The following is a 13,015-nucleotide window of genomic DNA, read 5'->3' as shown; positions in this document are numbered from 1 at the left end:
TGATCAACTGCACATCTGTTGAGACCATACTATTATGGGATAAAATTTAAACATTGATTTACAACAGAATTGTTGACAATACCTATATTAAATCTTCGTCTATTTCAAAAAACACATAGTTTGAGATACTTTACATAATTGTTGGAGAATTTCGATTTTCTACCTCGACTGCTTATAGTTGCGTTCTCAGAGTGTTGCGCACGGTTCTCACTAAAATATGAGAGTTAGCTGTAATCGTTCTGAAGAAGAATCCTTGATCAGCCAAAATTTATCCTCAGATGCTTCTGATGCTGTATTTTAGTTTTGAGGAGGCCCGGCATGGCCTAGCGCGTAAGGCGTGCGACTCGTAATCCGAGGGTCGCGGGTTCGCGCCCGCGTCGCGCTAAACATGCTCGCCCTCCCAGCCGTGGGGGTGTATAATGTGACGGTCAATCCCACTATTCGTTGGTAAAGAGTAGCCCAAGAGTTGGCGGTGGGTGGTGATGACTAGCTGCCTTCCCTCTAGTCTTACACTGCTAAATTAGGGACGGCTAGCACAGATAGCCCTCGAGTAGCTTTGTGCGAAATTTCCAAACAAACAAACAAACAAAAAGTTTTGAGGAACATGATGAGAATTACTATCTTCTACTGCTGGGTATAGTAGTACCCATTGCATATTCTAATTGATTAATTCAGTCACAGTGTAAACTATCAGCACACGACTGTACTCTGGTACACAATAAATATATAGTATTCTAACACAATTTGACATATATACTCCTTTCCCTAGCGTTTCCGGAACTAATTTCAATTCTGTGGATATCTACACAGAAAAGAAATTAGCCGTTACTAGCAAGCATATTAAAGCGATTTCTTCTTGCTTTATCACAGCTGTCTGACAGAAGTAACATTTTATGACAAACGAAACTTTAAAATAACATTAATTTCAACACTCGCCTAGGAGTGTGATTTCACGTATTTACCGATTGTGTAACATTTATAGATAAAACAACAATTATAGTGGTGAGGCAGAATAGATGATGCCAAACACTATTTACACATAAAGCCCTTGTAACAGCTCTCGTTCTTAGTAAAGCTGAGAATCAGAACCGACAGGATGTAATTTCGTTGCTCAAGTAAAAATATTCAAATTAATTAATTGTTCAGCCAAACTTTTATTAGTATAGAAATGTATACAGAAAACTGATGATTTTGCCGCAATTACTGCTGATTTTGGGTATTTTGCACCTCAATTTCTATAACATGTGCTGCACTGCAACTAGACGTAAAAGGATCAGTTTCAGTTTGTTTTGAATTTTGCGAAACGCTACACAAGGGCTATCTGCCCAAGCCTTCCCAATGTAGCAGCGTAACACTAGAGGGAAGGCAGCTAGTCATCACCACCCACCGCCAACTCTTGGGCTACTCTTTTACTGACGAATAATGAGAATGACCGTCACATTATATAGCCCTAACGGTTGAAAGTGCGAGCATGCTTGGTAACACTGAAGTATTTAAGGGAGGTAGCTCTAGATATTTAGTGATGATTTTGTGTCTCAAAATTTAGAATTTTTACTGTGCTACAACTATGCTTATAGGGCAATCTTCATAGGTGTGAGTGTGAAGGGATGAGTTACGACGTGGCTAAGTCGGTGATAGTTTATACAGCTTGAAATTATAACATTTAGCTGTTAATAATTTGGTACTTGTCAGCCAGTACGATAAAATATATTTGGTATTTCATCTAAAAGATGACAGATACTAAATGCTAAATCTACGTGCCAAGTCGGATAGTCGCAGCCTGGCTTGTTATTATGATGTTGAGCAAACTATACGTCAAACTTTTACTTGTTGAACCGGCTGAGTAAAGCAATTTAACAAGAAATATGAATTTATTTATTAAAGGTTAATCAACCGATAAACTTTCCAAAGTTTAAAGAACTGATTTTCTAAATTATGTATAGGCTAACTTATAAAACATGTCTGAAGTTTACCGATAAACTAAATGAGTGACTTAATAAAAAAAAAACAAAACTATATACATGCGTGGGTTGGCGTTAAACTATCCATACCAAACTATTTTATACTGTGTTATCCAACATGATCTTATGTATTTGACATCTGATAAAGGAATTATTCATTTTAACTCACATTGTTTATTCAGGTATAGTTCGTGGTGTAATAACGTAAATACCAGATACAGTACACAGAAGCATTAAAAAACTGCAAATATGTATTTCACAGGTCTAAAGGTTATGCAAGTGCAGTACACAGACTGCATGGGAACAAAGGTACAGACAAAAAATCCAAAAATATATTCAAAGCTGAATATATGCTGAGTGTATGCGATCAGTCCAACGGACAATTCGTTTAATGCGCTTAAACTTTCATCTGAATATTTTTGGACGACAGTGACTATCAAGGCCCATGAAAAAATCCTGTAACCTCGTGTCCTATACCCATATGCTCTCTATTGGCTGAAGTTTCGACACAGTTCTTCTCTCATTCAAATTTACTGTCCAAATCTAATCCTAATGTTTTTGCCTATGCCTTTTTCCCACCCCACCCTTACCTCTGCATTCTAGGGGGAGTAGTATGTTTACAGACTTACAACGCTAAAAACCGAGTTTCGAAACCCTTGGTGGGCAGAGCACAGATAGCCCATTGTGTAGCTTTGTGCTTAATTCAAAACAACCCTTGCCATTACTCAACCACCAGCATCACTAGCCTCGTCTTCAGTCTCTTTAGTATTACTAACCTTTCTATTTTTTACCTCTCTCTTTCCTTCCTTTTCATCTTACATCCTTTCATTCACAGGCCCCCTTGGTCCCGGGCACAGGTACTCTGGCACCAGGAGCTCTCTCCCACACCCTTACGGGCCACTTTGATTCTTCGAACATTATATAATTTTTTCTTAAATAACAACAACTGCGTTAGTGACCTCAGTTCTGGTACGTATCTATTGGATGTTTCGAACAGTTTTGGTTAGATAATCTGGCTAGGTTCTGTGATGTTACATGGTAAAAGATTCTATAAAATTGCTATATTTATCCTTGCACATAAACGACTACTAAGAAATGTGCATCGATGCCAGTTATATATAAATGCCTTTAGGTGAAAGTAGTGAACGTGGTTGTCTTTTCGTTTGTTTTTTTTTGCCTAGTTGTGTAAATGTTTAAGAACCATTCAAAAAGTACATAACGCGAAGGGGCTAAGCCTGTATTACGATGTGTTACAATAGATAGGGGGAGTTGTGAATGGTATAACTTAAAACATAAATTGCAGTGAAAACGATTTAGGTGTACAAAAACATTAATTGTAATTTAACCTACTTTCACTTGAACCTAAAGCACCTTTAATAACTTAAACACCTGCAAATACAATATGTGTATCATTTTTGCATAATAACTTGTTTAGTCACATATTACATGTATAATAAGGTACGTACTCAAACACAAAATTCATAATCACAAAAAAGACCTTTCGTAACGATGTAATGGTAACATGGTTACAGCTGTCTGTAACGAAACGTCTCAGACTCTACGGAAAATTAATAATAAACAGTACCCAACTCCAATTTTTAAGATGCACTTATTGAACAGTGAAATTCGAGAGTTGCCAGTCTTATAACGCATACCTGGCTACAAAGTGCGGAGCAATATTTTTCAGTAACAGGACACGAACCATAGACACTGATTTACCGGCTGACATACTAAATCACTTGCTATGCCTGGCTCCATCAGTTAAATGGTTTATGAAATGTATTTAGACACAAATGAAATAAGTTTGTTAGTTTTTGAATTTCGCGCAAAACTACACGAGGGCCATCTGCTCTTTTTGTTTGTTTGTTTGTTTTGGAATTTCGCACAAAGCTACTCGAGGGCTATCTGTGCTAGCCGTCCCTAATTTAGCAGTGTAAGACTAGAGGGAAGGCAACTAGTAATCACCACCCACCGCCAGCTTTTGGGCTACTCTTTTACCAACGAATAGTTGGGTTGATCACCACATAATAAAGCCCCCACGGCTAAAAAAAACGAGCATGTTTGGTGTGATGAGGATTCGAATTCGCGACCCTCAGATTACGAGTCTAGTGCCTTAACCACCTAACCATGCTGGGCCATGAAATAAGTAAAAATAAAAATAAAAAATCACAAAAAGGAACTTGGGAAGTGTAAGAAGATTTGTTTTAAGAACAGAATAAGAACCAAACAGTCAAAAACAAATACAAGTTGATAGTACTTCAAGAAAATACGTTCAGCAGGCCGAATCGGTGGAATCAATAGCTTGCTTCTTCTTACTTAACGACTTAACATTTTACATTTTCTTTCTGTTGACTAATACAGTGTTTCCTGTTTTCGAAATAAACAGATCTGTTATATGTATTTTTATGAGACGATGTGTTACAGGTGCTATTATAAAACCATATACTCTTCACATCTACTCCCTGCATAATGCCAACCACATCTTCAAGGTGGGTGTAAAATCTTTCCTGACACATGGGTCTGGCATGGTTAGAGCGTTCGGTTCGTAATAGACGTTTAAGCCAGGGAGAAGGGGATTAATGTGACGGGCAATCCGTCTATTTTGTTGGTAAAAGAGCATCATCCCAAATGTTGAGAATCGATAGTATTGACAAATTCTGTTTTCTCTATTCTATAACTGCTAATTTAGAAACGGCTAGAGCAGATAGCTTACGCGTAGTTTTACGCGAAAATAAAATGAAACAAACAAAATATGACACATGTTCATCACATCCTCAGAGTGGGTGTGAAATCGTTTTTGACACGTGTTCATAGCGTGGGTGTGAAACTTTTCCTGAAACATGTTCGGCATTTTCTTGAAGTACGAAACATAATACACAGGTTTTTGTGATTTTCGAAGACCTGTTTTTAAACATTTTGGTGGCATTTCAGCGCCGTTTGGAGTTGAATGGTCTCTGTATTTATAATCCAAATAATAGCTTTTAGGGTTCTTAATAAAGCTCAACCAACATTTTACAGGAAGACTACTAAAAAGGTTCACGTGTAAAGAACGTCAAGTTTGAATGAGAAGGAAAAGTTAGACTAGGCTAATAAGCCTACCCATGAGATGCCAAAAAATAAAACAATAACAAATGTTTTAATTACTAGAATAATTATGTACCCAGGTACTAGAGAAGAGAAAGAATATGTGAAATTATGTCTCAGGTATTAGCTATTGTATGTTATTTATAATATATACATATATGCTAGTGAACTTAAATAATTACATCCAAATGAAGCCAAATAAGTAATCAAAATCATGAAGAAGGACTGCGTTAAAAACAACAAATCCCAACTTTTGATTAATTATAACCATACATTTTTAAACCATAAACAAAACTAATTAAAATTAAACGAAATAAGCTGCATATTTTTAAAAAAAAAGATCCTAGGGTACAAGCTACAACGTGAGATTATAAAATGTATCCTAGATTTTGGAGGAAACTGAAGAAGTAGGACACACATTGCGGTGGGGATACACCGTTTATCAGTTTTAACTTCCAATTCGCTAGTCTCTACATAAGAAGATCAGAAATTTAGATATTAGGAGAGCGAGATGTGAGTGCTCAATACACAGAAAGTAAAATCAAAGAAATTTTACTAAAAATTACTAATAATTATTTTTAGTTAAAAATAAGGTGACTTAAGAACTTGGCAATACTTTATGCGGATGTACACCTTGAGCCACGTATAAAAGCTCGACAGTCACAGTAAACTATCACTTTACTGATATGGTTCAATGTCGTGTTAATTAGTGCTTCTACCATATTAGGGGCAGGAATGCTAATTTCAAGAGGTAAGTTTCATCTTATTTGCCCCCAAATGATAGAAGCTTATTTTCCTTGTATTTAATTTTATTTTGCATCTTTATATGTTTATCTTTTTCTTATTCTTATTTTAACTTTGGAGGGCATCACCTTTTCACAACAGTTTGCAGGCAGTGAAGGGTGATATAGATGTGGATTTTTGTGTGCTTGAGCACTCACATCTTGCTCTCCTAATTTCTAAATTTCTAATATTCTTATGTGAGACTAGCGAATTGGAGGTTAAGACTAATAGACGGTGTATCTCCACCGCAATGTGAGTTTTATTTCCGCTGTCACCTACAAAACCTGGGATACATTTTATAATCCCACGTTGTAGCTTGTATCCTAGGGTCCTTTTTTTTAAAAAAAATATGCAGCGTATTTTGTTTAGTTTTAACGTGTTTTGTTTACGGTTTAAAAAGTTATTATATATATATATATCTATATATATTAATGAAAAAGAATATATTTTAATAAAGTTAAATAATCAAATTAACAAGGAAGGTCTTCATAAAAAGCAGCAAATCTAAACCTCCGACTAATTATATCAGTTTGTTATAATTTAAAAAAACAAGTCAAAACAAAAATAAATTAAGCAAAAAAAAAAAAAAAAAAAGCTGCATTGAGATCCCAAGCTGTAATGTGGGACAGCTTGTATCCTGGGATATTTTCAATTAGCACAGCGTTTTGTGTTTATTTTTGTTTCGGCTTATTTTTAAAGTTATATATATATCATTAAACCTATTAATTTAACATAAAAAATTACTCAATCCAAACGTTACAGCTGTGTAATATAAACATGAACAATAATTATGAATCTTACAGTATTATGTTAAATGTTCTAAAGGTAGTTTATCATCGCAGACGCATTAGTTACACGTAGGCGTTGCAAACATGTTTCAAGAGTAATTATATCTGGAAATATAACCCCTGCACAACCAATATATTAGAGCATCTGAAGCGAACATAGTAAGGGCAACGCAACGCTGGCCTAGCCTAAACATTTTTGACCCTAATTTATGCAATTTCGTTCAAACGTGATAGACACTTAAAGATAAGTTCAAATTGTTTATTTTCTGACGAAATATTTTAGTACCAGAAGTACGAAGTACTTTTGTATCGAAGTTAAATTTCTAAATGTAACTAGGAATGAGATTCGTCCAAAAAACATCAGAGGCCCAGGGGAAGGATTGGTATTCTCCATCTCTGTATGATTTTTGGAATGATCCAGCTCTATGAATCGGTGATTTAAAGTATGGTTATGTTCACTTTAATGTTTGGTACAGAGCTGATACATCCTGCAAATATATATATATTTTTTCACCTCTCTCATTATCCCTGTGATGAGTCCCCGGAAATTATTCCAGACTTCTCGGTCTTCCTTCAGTGACCCAGCCAGCGGTGAAGCTTCTATTGAAATTTTCTCTAATGTAAAACATTGTAGCCCTAGAATACTAGAATGTCATTACGCAAGTGCCATGTGGTAAAATATGTTGTTTATATAAAGTTTGTGAATCCCAGAGGTTAGGGTTACGAAAACCTTTTCAACAGAGGTGTAATAACTGTTTTGTCGAAAATAATAAAGCTACAAAACCTTTTTTTTCTGATTCTGTTGACAAACGGACCATGTTCGGCATAGCCAGGTGGGTTAAGGCGTGCGACTCATAATCTGAGGGTCGCGGGTTCGCATCCCTGTCGCACCAAATATGCTAGCCTTTTCAGCCGTGGGAGCGTTGTAAAGTGACGATCAATCCCACTATTCGTTGGTAAAAGAGTAGCTCAAGAGTTGGCGGTGGGTGGTGATGACTAGCTGCCTTCCCTCTAGTCTTACACTACTAAATTAGGGACGGCTACCGCAGATAGCCCTCGTGTAGCGAAATTCATAAAACAAACAAACATACCACAGGAATCGGTAACATTCTGTCGGTTGTCTGAAAGTACCATTATGTTAACAAATCAAATAATTCTCTTTCATGGCTACGAAAACATCTGATACAAAATTATTTATATTTTCTCTTTTTAAACGATCGATACATTTGTGGAATGCTAATTCTCATTAAGTGCCTGTATTTAGGATCGTTATTTCGCGAGGTTTCCTCTGTTTATAGATTTATGTATGAGAAGTATTCTGAGGAAATACTAAAGACACTATGGAACGGATGTTGTTATGTATTTTAATTAAGTTATCACAAAACTTTTCAGATATATGGGTCGATTGAACAAAACGTAGATTAATTTTAAAAACCGTTAAGCAACTGATCATTTCTACGATTACTGATTTATAAAAAAGTCATAATTAATATCTGTATTCATCAGAGCTACAAGTAATGTACAGAGGTATTAAAAATGAAAAGTTTTACATTCGGAGTAAAAGGTGAGAAAAATGAAAAACATTTAATTCTGTCAATAGATATGACGCAAATCTTCATACTGTTAATTTTTAACAGCTATATCATATGAATAATAGACCATCAAATGAATTGAAAATGGTAAAATAAATCTCATGTGTTTCTATGACAATTCTAAGTTTTTAGGGAGCAAGGGTACTACAATCTTGTCCGTATGTTTGTTTTTCCGCAAACGTAGCTCGAAAACAAATACCTCTATGTACGCGAACATTTAAACAAGATGGTAAGTCAGTAAGAGACAGTCTTCCCCAATTTGGTCCAAATCTAAATAAAAAAAACAAACAAACAGATTGTGATCACTTGGAATCATTTTTTTCTTATAATGGGCAGATAGGGAATGTGTGTGTTTTGAGTTAGTAACTCTGTAAAGTGTGATTAGATTCGTACCAAATTTCATGGGCACGTTAAGGTTGAGATTTCTGCTCACGCTACAAGACATTATCTGGATGGTTGATCATTCCGAACCTGAGAAGGATGTTTTGGGTTTTCGAAGGTGAAATTTGACGTTATTCGATATAGATGCATACACTATCGAAATAAATCGGCGGGGTGATGGTATGCGACCTTTATGATTACGTTTGTTCTATTGTTTTGTTCATCATTTTCTAATAAAATATGTTATATACAAGCGCCATCTGTTGACAAATGGGGAATAACTGAATTACTTGCTGTACAATTTCTTTCAAAGTGTGATATTTTTTTTTCACTTTAAGCGTGGTTATATTACTAATATGTATTTATTAGAAACAAAAGTACTATATGACAGCACGTAGGTCTTTATATATATCCGGAATATATTCAAAGTTCTATTAAAGCTCCATCCTGAATGACTGCAACTTCAAAATCCTGAGGAAACCTAATAAATATTTGAAATCTTATTATAATTAAAAATGTACTGCACTTCTAGGATTCGAGTAGAAACTGTTAAATCTCATCCTAAGAAACTAAAAAAAAAAAATCGGAAGTCAGCAGAAATGTGGTAAAGACTAATTTACAGTCAGCTACTGAAACCTGAGAAATTTGGAGAGGCAATTTATCTTTCGTGTGTCAAACTTTTAAGGTAAGGTATAAGAAAAAAATAAAAATAACGCTGTCTAGTTTCCTATATATGCTTAACTTAGGTATTTCTTTAACAAACTACTGAAATTTGTCATTATTTTCCTTTTTTAGTCCATCGTTTTATTTGTAACCTTCAGAGGATATTATTTTAATGCATTGAAAACATCACTTGACAATATGTAACCTGATTAAAGGTATGTGTGTATTGATGTCTCCATCTTGGATATCAATATTTTTCGATATCGATATTTTTTTTTCTAAAGATAAAAATTTATTTAAAGCACAAACACAACTATTAAACATAGTTACTGGTGACCAAAACAAAATATTTCCCAATAGGTTAGCTGTATGTTTACCAACTTGAAATGCTAATATCCGGAGCTCTATTCTCCATAGAGGACACGGAAGATAGCGTGATGTTCTTTTGTTCTAAAACAAGCAAACCAAAACAAAATACTATATACTTGTAGGATTATTGATGTGTGTAATTTCCTATAGCAGAGCCACATTGGGCATCTGCTGAGTCCACCGACAAGAATCGAACCCCTGATTTTAACGTTGTAAATTTGAAGACTTAACGCTGTACAAATGAGGAGCTATTGAATGAGAACAGTGTCGTCTTAAAGGTGAATTTTCAACAAATTTAATAATTGCTTTAGAAACTGTACTTTGGTTAGGTATAATTCCTGTGTGGTTGACCTATTTTTAAACACTTTAGTTTTTGAGTAAAAAGTGAAACAAAATATGCGGGTTCTCAAACTCAAGTTCCTCTCGGTCGTTCGGCTGTTTCCGTGACGTTTTACAAGTATGACGTAATAGTTGCCAAACACGCTTCGTTGCGCTCCGACCATTTTGTTCCTTTCAGTGCTGGTGTTTTATGTAAATCTATCGATGCTTTTTTCGATTACAGCTTGCAAAATAATAATATTAAAATCAAAATTATACTGATGATTGGTAGATAAACTTGAAAACAAGAAATATGTGCAACTGAAGTAAGTTGCAACTAAGTAGGATCATAGTTTTGGATAAACAGTATCTTGAATTGTAGGTTAAACTCAAATATACTATTTTAGGTTTAACTGCATCTTGAAAAATACACACTCGTGACTTGGCTCATCATCACCGAAGGGACCATTCAAGTCAACAAATTCAGAGTATGATACTTCCAAGACATCGATATTCAGGTAATTTCCATCAAAGCCTCGAGTCTGAGTAATGCACTCTTCATCTTTTAGTCAGTTTGACACCCTGTCATATGAGCGACACAAACGCACTCTCTCTTGGTTGGCATCTGCTTGCATAAACCACACCTACACCTTGCACAAACATATGGAATATGTCACATAAATTATACATTTATGGTAGATATTAAATTAACTATTCATACTGCTACATCTAGTTTGGTTTTATAAACAGAATTATGACGTATAATTGAAATTCATTTTGTTACGAGTCATAAATATCCGGTACAATGATTGTGGAAGGGCCAAGTATTAGTTACCATAGTCGACAAAGTATAAACAAATAAAACCCAGTCTGTGATACCAATAATTTATAAACACCAGACAGGTTTCGAGATGCTTAAAATTGTACGTGAAATAATACAGACCATATTTGTTGTCATGACTTAGGCTTACCATTTTTCCAGTGGAGGTATGACCGACTCGCAACCGGCCTCGGCGCTATCAGTATCACTCACAGTTCCGCTACTCTCGCTAGTGGAACTGTCCTCATCACTAGAACTTGTCAGATTTGTGTTAAAAGTAACTGTTCTAGGTTCGTTCAGAGTAGGTTCGAATTGATATGGTGCTACTCGACACTGTTCAGAACACAAAGTCAAAACAGACTCCGCCTCTGTTTCTCCGTATGCACTGGACATGTTTATTTACATTCAATGCGCTGGCGTTGACGGTTTATTTGGCAACTATTACGTGACAGTACTTTTCCTAGCAGCAAACGTAAAAACTAAAAAGTTCGGATTGCCGCTCGGAAAGGGCTTTTTCTGCACCAAGTTCTATGTTTCATTTATTAGCACATATTTTTTTATAAAAAATGTGAACCTGCAAAATTAATCAGTATGAGTAGTTCTTTTGACTGCAAAGTTTTCTTTTTTCTATAAAATTCACCTTTAACTCGTAAAGAGAAGTATCATATAAAGGAAAACAATGGAAAATAGCTAGTAAATATTTAATTACAAGTCAAAGCAATATGAAACTGTCAAAAAAGGTTGGATGCAAAAACACCTTCTTTTTGTTTTTTATCAAAAATAATAGACACAATCCATAATTAAAACTTTAGAAAAGTTAAGAAGCCAACTAAGGAAAAAATATATAATATTTGTATTTATGTCTTCTTCTACTCCCAAAACAAATGAACAGAACAATATATATATAATGGTCATAAATTTCTGGGTCGCCATGACAAGTAAACTTGGTTACACATTTTGTCACCAGAGGACGGATCGTTAGGGATCCGTTGCTACGCCGCTACGACAGGCGGCCATGATGGATGATTACGTCACAAAGTAGAGAACGTGTTTCTGTGCAGCTATATAAGTCGTTATATTACAAGATTTCTAGCACTACTTTTCAATAACTATTGTAATGCAAAACTTTGATTTTGAAAACACTTTAAACATGAGTAACAAATATTTTTACCACTCAAACTTTTAGTTATCTCTACAAGCTCAGACTACAGTGAAGTGTATGAGGGGTTGATTGTGTGGGGTCAAACACCCGTCTTCCTGTACTTAAGCCCCAAAAGTTCTCCTTTTCTCTGTCATAAAAATTGTCAACAAAAATGAAAAGTTACATCTGGTTCTACAACTTGCTTGCTGAAAGTTATTGGAAAAAAAAAAAAAAGAACGTTAAAATGAATGGCACACAGGAAAGTCTTTATATTTACAAAATTATTTTGGCGTGCTATTAAATACACAACAGTTCACTGTTTAGTACGTTTATAAGATCAAATGAACAGGAATAAGGAATGATCTGTTTGCTTCATATAAATTGTTACCCTATGAGTATCAGAAGTGACTCACAGTCCCTATAGTCTCGTCCGTCATCCCCCTTCCCTTCATAAATGAATAGTAACCTTTTTTTTATTTATTTATGAAACCCTACACAATACTGTCAGGTTTGATTACAATATTTCAGTAACACTTCTTCCATTCATAGATTATCCAGTATTCATTATTAACGGAACCTGGAGTATATTGTAAGATATTTTTATAAACGTAAATAAAATAACGATCTATATCTCTACCCCGAGTGGCGCAGCGATATGTCTGAGGACTTACAACGCTAAAAACCGGGTTACGATACTCGTGGTTGGAAGAGTAAAGAGAGACCTTTGTGTAGCTTTGTGCTTTATTACAAATAAGAACAATCTATGTCCCCAGAACGCAACTTTATTACCTTAATATTTCGCTATTACATCTATGTGAAGAGCTAACGATTTCCAATCAGTTCACTCAAAACGATAACTTCTGACGAAGATCTAGTAGAGAAATACTGATCAAATAAGGTCACATACTTTAGATGTAGATCTCCTTTTTTTTCTACATTTATTCATTATACGTTTTGAGAGCGCCTAAAATAAAGGTAACAGAACAAAGAGTTTTACGAGGTTAACGGTTTCCAAAGTTTAAAATATCTAAATATTTAATTTCAAACGAAACTTTACTTGAAAAAATTAACTTTATCTATTTATTTTTCATGATGATTCTCCAGAATCCAATTTT

Source organism: Tachypleus tridentatus, chromosome 8 (assembly GCF_004210375.1).
Source record: "Tachypleus tridentatus isolate NWPU-2018 chromosome 8, ASM421037v1, whole genome shotgun sequence".
NCBI lineage: Eukaryota > Metazoa > Arthropoda > Merostomata > Xiphosura > Limulidae > Tachypleus > Tachypleus tridentatus.
Note: the sequence above shows the minus strand (reverse complement) of the source record.